This window comes from Nannobrachium achirus (genome assembly GCF_963921795.1).
Source record: "Nannobrachium achirus genome assembly, chromosome: 19".
In the NCBI taxonomy this organism is placed as follows: Eukaryota; Metazoa; Chordata; class Actinopteri; order Myctophiformes; family Myctophidae; genus Nannobrachium; species Nannobrachium achirus.
The window spans coordinates 22,583,378-22,595,877 of record NC_137826.1 but is presented as its reverse complement, the minus strand read 5'-3'; the positions used below and the strand labels follow the sequence as shown (position 1 = coordinate 22,595,877).

General features: G+C 40.6%; 1 protein-coding gene across 1 annotated transcript in view; it reads left to right on the top strand.

Annotated features, from left to right (window-relative positions):
• Window positions 1–12,500, top strand: part of cxxc5a (CXXC finger protein 5a) — a 37,361-nt gene that overhangs the window by 5,418 nt on the left and 19,443 nt on the right. The gene's annotated exons all lie outside the window — the stretch shown is intronic.

Genomic DNA, 12,500 nt, shown 5'->3' with positions numbered 1-12,500 from the left:
CGAAACGTATGTTGTTTGTAACATATAATGTGCACACACACACACACACACCACAACAAGTTCCCAGTACATGTATCCTGCTATGTGTAGGCGGTGAATAAATCTGATTCACATTCCGAGTGCAGAGCAGTTGTGGAAGTTAGAATGGTGTGGTGCAAATGAGCTGCTCTGAATAATGACGAGTGGCCGAGATGCACATGGTGTGCATTACGAGCCACATATCGTGCTGTCGGGTGGAGACCTTGTATGACCAAAAAAGTTATTCTTTATTGTTATTCTAAATAGTTTTAGTATTTTTGAAATAGTGAAAATCAACAAGCCCACAACGTCTTGCATCGTGAGGTGTTGTGAGCTTGTAGATCCGCTATTTTCACGTTTGTGCTACACTCTTGTATGATGAAGTAGGCAGGGCATTCATTTATGAAAAAACATATAAAGTTGAAATATGGAGAAGCGTTTCTCTGCCCGATAGCAACATAAGCTATGTGAGGCGTTGTGAGCTTGTAGATCTGCTATTTTCACCAATTTTGTGCGTCACTCTTGTATGATGAAGTAGCGCATTCACTTACAAAGAAATCGCACCATGTCTCCTTGTATGGCCCTTTCTGTCCGTGACATCAGCTGTGGTGATGTCGGTCTCTGCATACTGTCTGTCTATGGCGTTAGTCTCGTGCTCATATGGACACTCATACGGACACTCATACGGACACTCATACGGACCTAAACAGCCAGATGTAGGAGCGGTTAGCACCGCTCAGCAACAATACTTTCCCTTCTCATGAGAGAAATGAACTTATATCAGTTTGTCAGAGCGGCTATTTAGTAATTCTTTTTTTATACATTGGAGACAGACAGGAAGAAACCCAAGTGGAACGCAGTGGGATGACGCACAAGAGGGATTTGATCCCTCAACAGTATGTGTGGCTCCAGCGGTGAGCAGCTTGACCGCTACATCATCGACAGGCATGAGAAAGCATATCAACATCATTCAGAATGTAACCTTATACCACCTGTGACCAGACCATGTTCCCCAAACTATTCTCATTCACTTACTGGTTAATACAAGTCAGCTATGGTGTTGTCATGCTTCCTTGGGACTGGCAAAAGTTAATCTTCCAAAGCACCATATATGGGTAGGAAATAGATATGGAAGTAAAAAAGAAAAATGAAGATAATTCTGATTCAGCTGCGTAGTAGCAAAGAGTAGTTGTTTGCAGCCCTAGTCTTTTATACTGTAGTTATCTTGAATTCACTCTACGCAAATCTTTTCTTTTTTGCTCAGGATCACGTTGGGGAAACAAAACACAAATGTAAACAAACCAGTGCAGACAATGCAACCTCTGCACAAGGTTGACATAGTGCTACAATGAATTATAAAATAATAAACTGTAGAGAAATATGGAAAATAAAGTACACATATTATACTTATTTGGGAATGTCATTATTAGGCCAACATTTCCAAAGATTTCCACGTTTTTCAGAAATGGCAAAACATTCCAGATCTACAAGCTCACAACGTGACGCAACATGACAGCAATTGCAAAGTATAGGTCTTGAGTAGGCTGTCATGATTATGACATTTTACATGACGATTAATTGTCACTCAAATAATTGCGATTAACGATTTAATTGTGTATTTGTCGTTGACAATTACATTTCTGTTTGGCTTTTAGGGTTTGAAGTTGCACATGGCAATCATGACACATAACTTAAATATACAAAGAAATTGACAATTTTATACTTAAAAAAGAACATTGATAGTGGTAATAGCCGATCTACAAGCTCACAACGCAATGCGATGCGTTGTGAGCTTGTAGATCTGCTATTTCCAATACTTTTTGAAAGTGTTTGAAACTATATTAACATTTCTCAACATGGAAGCGATTATGACGATTATACAAAATAATTGCGATAACCTCAAATAAATGCGATTAGACGATTATGTAATAATTGTGACAGCCCTAGTCTTGAGGTGTTGAGTAATATGAAAGTATTAGTTGTAATAGTAGTGGTACTGACCGCTGCTGCATTGGACACAAACAACACAACCGTGTGCCATTTTGGATGGAGGAAAATGAGAAGCCATGGTTTATTGTTAGTTGGGTTTGGCTGGAGCCTCACGCCGAGCCTCTCAGTCTGCATCTCCATGATCTGCGGTCTGCAGCAGTGATGCCCGTTATTGACCCATTTGAAAATGGCTGCAGGGGTGTGGGGGGGGGGGCGGCGTGCCGGTAGCTGACCGGATAGCGCGTCGACCACAAATAGCATCGTCCCTGGTTCGATTCCAGCCCGGAGAGGAGGTGCATCGCATGTCATCTTCCCTACACTACCCTCAGCCTCCTGCCTCTCTGAAGCAAAGCACCTTGATTGACAAGTTGATTGGATAATAGTGTTGCCATGTTGTATGGCAGAAGTGTAGTGCAGGTTGTTCCAAAATAGAAAATAAGTAGGCGCCCTGGTGGCTGTTCCTGTCACTCACTGCTGTCCTGTGCCAAAGATGCAGAAATGCCAAAAAAGAATCCTTAAAAAACAGGGACTTGTGCCTATTTGACCTTTAATTAGAATGCCACCTCTAAGCCAACTGGGGCAACATGACACAGAGGATGGGCTGGAAGTGTGACTCTAACACTCTAACATGTAGAAATTGAGAAATTGAGAGGAAATATATATTGAGAAAATGATAATAAAAATGGAAACACATTTTCTGCAGAACAATGTGTCCATTTGAAAATTGAAAACGGACACTTCTAAGCTTTTTGTGAATGATGCGGCAAAGGGAACTGGGAAAGCTAATTGATATGGAGGAAGGACCCAACTGAGTAGAACAGTTGCTTTGACTGTGAGAGCAGAAGGGGCAGAAAGGAAAGAAAGAGGACAACATGCACAGGTTCTGCACAAACAAGCAGACTTATGAGTGACAGGTCAGGACTCAGGAGGGTGAATGACATAACACACTTCTGAGGAATAGTGATATAAAAGGTTGTTTGTGATGGTGTAGTCCAAGGCTCATGTAACACTGGTTCTCCACCTGTTTAATTTCAAGGACCCCCAGTTTGATAATTAATATGCACCAGTAAGACTCCCTAATCGGGATATAAGCGACTGTCAGGTCGGCAACCTCATGGTGGTGCTAGAAGAGGGGCATGTGAGAAATCAGGGGCGGAGGTTAAGGAGTGTCTGCAAAGTTTGGCTACGCTGCCGGAGATACTAGTAGGGCCAAAAGTGTGACGTGACGTGATGTAACGTGACGTGATGTGACGGACTGACGGACTGACTAACTGACAGAGGGACTGACTGACTGACCGACAGCCAGTGGAGGTCCTTGCACCCCCATTTGATTATGATTATTATTTCTCAGACCCCAAACTAATTCTGAATGCTAATTTAACTCTGATAGTGTACAAATGGAACTATAGGTTCCTAACTATCAGTCATTTAGCTGGGGGATTCCCCTGGACCCCGCATTGAGAACCAGTGTGTTAGGAGTAGAACACCGTAGCTTTGGCCATAGCCTGTAATACAACATGTGTCAGTTTGGCACTCTTGAAGAAATAAACTATAATTTGCTCCTCAGTGTTTTTTTTGTAAACAACCTATACAGCACATTGCCTAGTTGTTGAAATGTACTATACAAATAAACCTCCCAACATTAGCATCTTAAAAGCTGGTGTACAGGTCATTCAAGATTGTTTAACTTAGTGAGAAAGTATTTTTGGAGATTAATTGCGACCATAGGTTGCAGTTTAGTATGTGAACGGTCACAGCTTGACCGTATCTCTGTCTGTCTGTCTGTCTGTCTATAACGCCTGACACTGTGGTTCCCCTGACACATCACTGTGACATCACAGTTATGTCAGATACTCAGAGCAGGGATCTCCATGCATATACTGTACGGGCATAAACAGGTGACATCACTGTGGTGTGGCTGGTTCAGACAGGGATCTCCATGTATGGGCATAAAAAGGGATTGTATGTTGTGATGTCATGGGAACCACTAACAGAATCCCCTTTATATCCCCATATACTGTATGATGGGCTGATGTCATCAATATTAAGCCCATATCTAACAGACTTCATATGGGAATGCCCATATATGGAGGGATCTCCATGTATGGGCATAAAAGGGATTGTATGTATGATGTCAGATGTGATAGATGTCATAGGATTTTCACATAACGAATAACTGAGTAAGCATGTTTGGGGTCTCACAGCATATCTCCATAATACAGTACATGGATCTCCATATATTGGTACCAGGAGTCTCCATGTATGGGTAACTGGTCCGATTTACATCACTGGCTTGTCGCCCTGATGCGTCTTACTAGTATTCCATTGACACCTTGATGTGGGATCTTTTGTTGAGTGATACAACTGTGGCTTACAATAACAATCATAGTGGGCACTCCTTATTACCATGGTTATGGGAATATGAATGTGATGTAATAGGTACAATCACTGGTGCAAATTAAGTACTGCACTCGAGTAAATGTACTTAATTACAATTTCACTGTACATTTGCTTTACTTTCAACTTCTATTCCACTACATCTCAGAGGCAAATGTTTAATCTTTACTCCACTCCACTGACTTCAATTTTATTTTGAATTTGAATTTATTTCTAACAAAGTATTTTTATTCTGTGGTATTGCTACGATTAAGTCCAACATCTGAGTACTTAATCCTCCACTGGGTAGTGGGTACAATGCACTACTACCAGTAATGATAGTCCTCAAGCCTATCAATTCTATTACACTTTAGTTATTAAGGCACATGCGCTAATAGAAGTGTGCAAATCAGGAGAAAAAACAGGAAAGCTATACCCCTGGTTACCACAGCATATGGTAGGGCAACCACTTGTTTTACTGGACACTGAACTATCATTTCAGAGAGGATTAGATACTAAGGAGGAATTAGACAATAGACATCAATGTTTTCTTTTTCTTTTTGCCAAGATAGCTGTTATTTGTGCTACTTGAATCAATATTGTTATAGCAGCATGTTTCTCCAAATGGTTGCCTACTTAACGATGCACCTGCACCTGCTGCTTCTTTCCATCGTCGCCTGGCTACATTTCTCTGTTAAGAAATGCTACAAAATAGTGTTGTAGTTAAAATGTCTAGAGAAAATCTGTCGTTTCACCCCTTTTTTAAACTCTGTTAAGCTTTCATTGTTAACTCCTGCCATCACAATTTGATATGGATTTTAAGCTAGTATAGTGGAACAATGTCACAGTTAGGTCACCGTCCTAATTTACAATAATTGAGCAGACACTTATCCTAAGCAACTTACAAAGTGTAAGGTCGGCGCAAGCACCCTGAATCTTTGTCAACCAACAGCAGAGTGCTAATAATACAAGTATGCAGTGGTGTAAAGTAACTAAGTACATGTACTTAAGTAATGTACTTATTACTTAAGTACAGTTTTGAGGTATTTGTACTTAATTTCCAATACTTTTACTTCTACTCCCCTACATTTCTATTCCAAATATTGTACTTTTACTCCACTACATTTCTATTCCAAATATTGTACTTTTACTCCACTACATTTCGTTTCCAAATATTGTACTTTTACTCCACTACATTTATTTGAAAACGTTAGTTGCTAGTTACTTTGCAGATATAAATTATAATATTTCATACCTTGGCTATTTGAAAATAGCCGATCTACACGCTCACAACGCGTTGTGAGCTTGTAGAGCTTTTGATGTGCTATTTCGCTGGCATCTAATGGCACTTTTCCACCTCACATTAGTGCCTTTTTTGGTTTTCCATTTGGCAAAAGTAGTACCTATTACCTTGTAGGTACCTGGTATAAAGAGTGACGTGAAAACACTGCATTGGTCATCACTCATGACGGACTCCCCAGTCCCCAGTACTGCATTGAAGCTCCTGAATCTTGAATTACTGTGGTTGCCTCTGCAGGGCAACTAGACTATAGTACTTGTACAACATTATTCTATCTTTCCCTTCCTAGATAAATAAAGACAAAGCCACATGTCAAATTGACCGGCTTCATCGGGAATTGATTCCTTGCATTTTGCTAAGAGATTCGTTACATATTTTAATTTGTATACATTTATTCGTGAATATATTTTCCCCATTGACTTTAATTAAAAAGTTAACTTTTCCCAAATATGGAGATGACTGACATCATAGATGTTTGACATCATAGACCACATGAGACTGACACAGTAGGCCTATGTCCATATATGGGCATTCCCAGATATGGGCTTAATATTGATTGCAATTTCCAATTGAATCTTTCTAGTTTGTTTTAAACTAGCCATTGACATTAAAGGCTGCGTAGTGCGTACGGAGCAAAGCATCCAACAGCCAACAAAAAGAGTTTGTTAAGAAGACTAAAGCAAAGCAATGAGGCAGGTCTGACCTTTAACAATTAATACTGAAATAAATGAACTGTAGGAGAACGTAATCTCAAAACCGTGTTACCGATATGCATTTATTTATTAATAATCTAGCGACAACTCCTGGCGAGCAGTAAGCCCAGCCCACTGTGTCGCTGTCCGTGGTGCTAATGGTGGTCATTCTGTGTTTCTGTTTGTATTTGCTTCCCAATGGAAATATTGCGGGAGCAGACGTTACTCAAGCTTTAAGGGGAGCAGGACTGAGAAAACAGTTGGATGTTGTTGCTATGTGGACCAGCTACATTGAAGGGGTATATCTATCTGCAGTGGAATATGCACTATAAATGCACTAAAAGTATCTTGTACCAAAAGTGAGTAGAGTCGTGTTGAGTTGAGCCAGTATCATGTCGTGTAAATTAAAAGTGCCATAATAACATGAATAGTATATAACTACATAAAATAATATGGAGCTCCATGGGTTTACTTGTCATCCTTTGAATATGGCCATTGGCCATATTCACATGATTGTTTTGCTCTTATTTCATACTTGGCGGGTTAGAAATCCCACTCTCTCCCCTATGAAGTAAGATCAAAATGGCCATTGTGTGAATATGGTCAGAAATGGACATAGGCCTGGAAGACTGGGATGGTTAGATTGTAGCAATCGGGGCAGGTCAGTGTCAAACATGGTCATTTAGCTTGCATCTCACCAATGATCAAGTCATTGATCTTATGACAGTTTAATTGGGTTTGTGCATTCATTTTCATCTGTGATCAAAATATGACATCACACTTGTTGATTGAATTTGCTTGTTAGTTCAGCCACTAAGAAGTGGGGATGGGACGATAAGCGATATTATCGTTTATCGTGATAAAAAACACTCACGATAATCGTATCGTGGAGATTTAATTTATCGTGATATCGTCCTCCTTCTTGCACTGGGATCAATTCACCTTTTATTTACCGAGCTGCATATCCGGTACCACTTAAAGTAAACCCTCCATAATTGGTAAAAGGTACTTATAATATACATACTTTTTTTCACTCTATCAAATGTCTTTGCCAGTTGCGACGCGTTCTGAGCTTGTAGATCGGCTATTTTATGGCAAATGTTCCGCCCCAGGATAATGGATTTTGATAAATCCCGATTTCTTCGGTCACAATAATCGTGATATGAAATTTTCATATTGTCCCATCCCTACTAAGAAGTGATAATTCTCCTGGGTCTTGGTAAAACAGGAAGTATTGTTGTTGTTGAATTGCCCCATGGCCAATCAGAAGAATACTTTAATCTGCTTCTCTGACTGCTTAATTACAATGGAACTAAGGAGGTGGGATACTCTCTCAAGTCTTTGAAGAGCTTTTTTCTAGAAACTTGTTTTGCTGCGTAGCAACCGTAAACAACCCGTGGTGTCTGTCCACACATATTTTGCACTGGTTCACTTCACACGAAATGAACGCACAGAAGGACCGGGTCTTTTTTAGCCGAACTACCGCCGCCATTCTTATGTCCCGCAAGTGTCGATTTGCCATGCAGTCTCACATTTGCCCACGACGAGACGACGATGAAGTCAGTGGCACGGCGCTTTTGAGAAACCAGACCCTGGTCAGAGTCGGGAGAAGGAGAAACTAAAACTGTGCGGCCGAGGGGCTGCGGGGCTTCTGGCTCTGGTTCGCTGGCGCCACATCCCCCTGAGCTGGTGAGAATGTGGGGGTTGTGCTCTTGCCTTTGAAGCTTTACCTCCCACTAATTCTGGCCTTCCAATTTCCACACACTGCAGACACCCCCCCTCCACCATCCCACCAGCCACCCTCCCTCCCCTTCCCTTTGTTTCCCTTATAAGGCCTGGCCCCGGCCATTTCCTCAGCTTTTCTGTGGGAGGTGGTGTGCTTGTTTGTGAACGTGGACAGGTCTGGGGAATAGCAGCATAGTTTGTCTGTTCATAGATGGCCAGTCACAGGAATCTCAGTGCTTAGTGAAACAAAGTGTTTGCATGTGTCCATGCCCAATGGGCACTGTTCCACCAGCCTAGTGAACCCACCCTGTGATAGAGACGTCTAACAAGGAGTGCATTTGATCTGTCCTTGTTGTCCAATTATGTTATGCTCAAAGTAAGACTCTTTATGAATAATTGCTTGGCAAATATTTCAACGCAAGTGGTGGCAGTCTGCTGCTCTTGGAAGAGAATGACATGGATTAATGATGTCGACAAACTTCATGTGATTACTTACTAGAATTAAACAGAGCCAATATCTTGCTCTCTTATTTTAGCAACATCTAAGTATCCCTATTGAAAAAGAGTAATACATTCTATTACATCTAATTTTGTTTGTTGTTATTTGGATTTGGATCCCCATTAGCTACTGCTATTTTAGCAGCTATACTCTTCCCATGGTTCAAAACCGTAACTTAATTTTTTATTATAAAAATAAATAAATAAACAAATGACCATTTCATGGCGAAAACAATAATCTCTCATAAGATAGATGGATCGAAAGAAGGACAGATTCATGTCAACAGCCATCATAAAAAGAATGGTTATAGTAGTTGCTGACCTTTGTTGATGATGACCTGATCGCAGCCTCCTTGTGCAGCTCACTGAAACGTTACATGACTCACCACTGTTATGCATGAAAATAAATAACCACTCAGAGTATTGTCACTATAGTGTTGATGTGTGACTAAACTAGTAGGACTATGTTTATTTATATCCTTCAGGAAGCAATTCTTTGTAATTGATGGACTAATAATTCATTTGAATTTATGGAAGTATCTATCAGTAATTCAAAATCTCACAGTTACTTCTTAAAAAAGACGGCTACACTCCCCACCCCACCAAAAAATAAAACAAAATATGGCTTACTTTTCTAACATTCAGTTGAGCTCCAGGGAAGTAGGTGTCCTCATTTTAGTTTGGTGCTTAGGACTGGAGTTTGGTACAGGTCTCCACACCCATAGTACCGAAAACTAGATCAATTGCAACTTTCTTATGTTTTTTGGAAAAGTTGATCTGTTTTAGCTCCATTTCTATATACAGTATTGGGATTTTGTCCAGCTTTTGTTGTGTTTCTTTGAATTAAAGGGATATTTCACTTTAAAAAAAAAAAACTTTTGGTCATTTTATCGTGTAATCAGGCTTTTATGAACACCCTGGAGAGTTTTTAATTTGCTTGATTTAATATTTAGATATTTGATGTAAATGTTATCAGTCCTCCTCCAGGGCTTCTCCCCATACGTACCCATTGTAACTTCAAACTCCATTTTAACCATGATAAATTCATTAAAAGTTTTTTGTGACTCATACTACCCTAATACGTGAGCAGGCTGTTTTTTCGATAACTTTTTCATTTATCTCAGTAAAGCTGGTGAGTAGCTAACCTGCCGACGGTGTTTGGACCAACAGGAGTTCGAACCATGGGGCAGTCCCCGAATATCCCTTTAATCTCGCAAGACAGATTCTTAGATTCTGTCAGCACCACTGCCCTGAACATGTAGTGGTGTTGTTTAGTGCAGGACTCCTTAGTTGAGAGAGAGATGAAGCAGGGACCCCCACAACCTGTTCATAGATTCCATATAGTTTCATTGTTTGACAACACAATCACCAGTGTATTTTGGATTCATGTCAATTTGTGTTTTCAGATATTTAACCACTTGAACCGTCAATACTTAATAAACTTTACCGTTGACTCTGTACTTAGTCTGCTCTTTTTCCCCTCTACACCAAACCTCTTGTGGTTAATATAAAAAAGGAGAAAGAAGTTTCTATCACACAAAGATTTGGAGGACCCCCTGTAGTAACTCTGAGGACCCCCTAGGGGTCCCGGACCCCCTGTTGAAGACCCGTGGTTTAGTAGAAATAAACACAGCAGCACCCAGGAGGAAGTGGACTAAGAAAGGGGAGGAGCCAAACCGACTTCCTGTTTCTACCCCAAAAAAAGGAAGTGGTGACCCCAAAGGCAAAAACAAAGGAGAGAAGAATATATATTGTTCCACCCCTTTCTTACCGAATGGGTTCCCAGATTGCTTTTGAACTGATTAGGGGCCCCCTATGGTGGGTGTAATGCTTCTCAGTTGGTTTTGCACAGGATCCAAATATTACCCTATAATTAATTAAAATGTTAGCCTCTCTCAGTTCATCTGAATGTTACCTTCTCTGTCAGGATGCACCAGTGCCTAACCGTTTAGTATAATGTCAGCCACTTAATTACAACGTCCCTGGTTCAATTCCAACCGTAGACCTGTGTTTCAATTCATACCATCTCTCATTTCTGCCCATAATCCTCTCTACACTGGCCTTGTTTGTCTAAATGAAGCAAAAATGCATAAAATTAACTGTACGGTAAGCAAAAAAGTGGTCACAGGGCTGAACAAATCATGGATGAGAACAAACGCATTAGGGGTAATTGTGCAGCAGCGAAACAATAAAACGGTAGATCAGCACTGATGTACAGTAATAAGAAAAAGGAGTTCAAAAATTGCCATAAACAACAATTTGACACAGACCGTGCACCCTCAAAGGTCACTCAAGGATGCCTTACACTTCGTCACTGTCGGGCAGAAACCTCGTATCTCCAAGTTTCAAATGTGTATGTTTTTTTTTTTTGCGAAGTAAAGCCCTGCTTCATCTGACAAGGCCGTCGCACAAAAGTAGAGAAAACAGCAGATCTACAAGCACACAACGCCTCGCGGTGCGAGGCGTTGTGTGCTTGTAGATCGGCTGTTTTCACTAGTTTAGTTAATTTTTTTTTTCATGATAAAAACGAACGGTTTTGGACATACAAGGTTTCCACCCGACAACGACGACTTTCCTTACCTAGGGTTCTGGAAGTGGAGTGGCAACCTGGACCATTAGAAACACCACAAAAGGACTAAGCTGTCAATCCATAAAAGCAGCCTCTTTCATGAGCTGTGTAAGAAGAGCAATCTGGTGAGGTTTCTCCTTAATAACCTAAAGAGAATGAAGTCATTCTTTCTCAGCGGTCATCTCATAATGTATTGGACACGTCCCAATTGCAGTAACTACTGTAGCTGCCAGCTGACCTGCCTGTGTGTGTGTGTGTGTGTGTGTGTGTGTGTGTGTGTGTGTGTGTGTGTGTGTGTGTGTGTGTGTGTGTGTGTGTGTGTGTGTGCGTGCGTGCGTGCGTGCGCGCGTGCGTGCGTGCGTGCGTGCGTGCGTGTGTTTGCCTGTGCGTACGTTTGCCGTGTGCCGTGTGCCGTATAGCCTATCTACAAGCTCACAGTGCTTCGCCGATTCAATGCTACTGTAACTTGTAGATCTGCTATTTTCAAAAAAGTTTGTAATCTGCAGTGTGTACACTGTCAACTAGACTTGTGTACAGTGGCCATGAGGTACTATACTACTCTATGTACAGTGTATCAACAGTGAATACAGCATAATGAGTATGTACTGTATACATTCTAGCAAATATAAAACATCTGTCATGTTTCATAGTGTACATCCCAGTAGTGCTAATTTATATTTCACAATTCATTTCATTAGGCTTACCGTAGATAATGTTGTTGCTATCACACTTTTCTCTTTTCACACTGCTCATCCTATAACATGTCAACATGTAGTTAATCAAATACAAAACAATGTCCTCCATTGGCAGATGCCCCTAATAATGCATGATTCATTCTGTCATACGAAGGTGCTCTGTGCCAAAAAGTGCTGATCTACAAGTTACCATCCGTCAGATGGCTGTAGATCAGCTATTTTTGGTATGAGACACCGTCGTACAAAGTATAAATTAGGCTTAAAGGAGTAGTTCACCCCCAAAATGACTTTTTTTCTATTGATTACTCATGCCATGGAGACTTGAGTTCAATAATATTTTTTGGTTTCTGTCACATTCCTAAGACAATAATTTGATTACAATAAATTTACCCCCATTGGTTCCGGATGGGGAAACAAATACAATTGGGTCCCCAGCCAGGATTAAATGGGGGTACATTTACTATAATAAATGTTTTGAGACAAAACAAAAAGCAAAACATATCATTGAACTCGAGTCTCCATGGCATGAGTAATCAATAAAATGTTATCCCTGATTTATATTTAGTTGCGCACCAGTGTCTCACACTGAAAAAAAGCTGATCTACAAGCTCACTACGTGTCGCACTTCAGATTGTAGA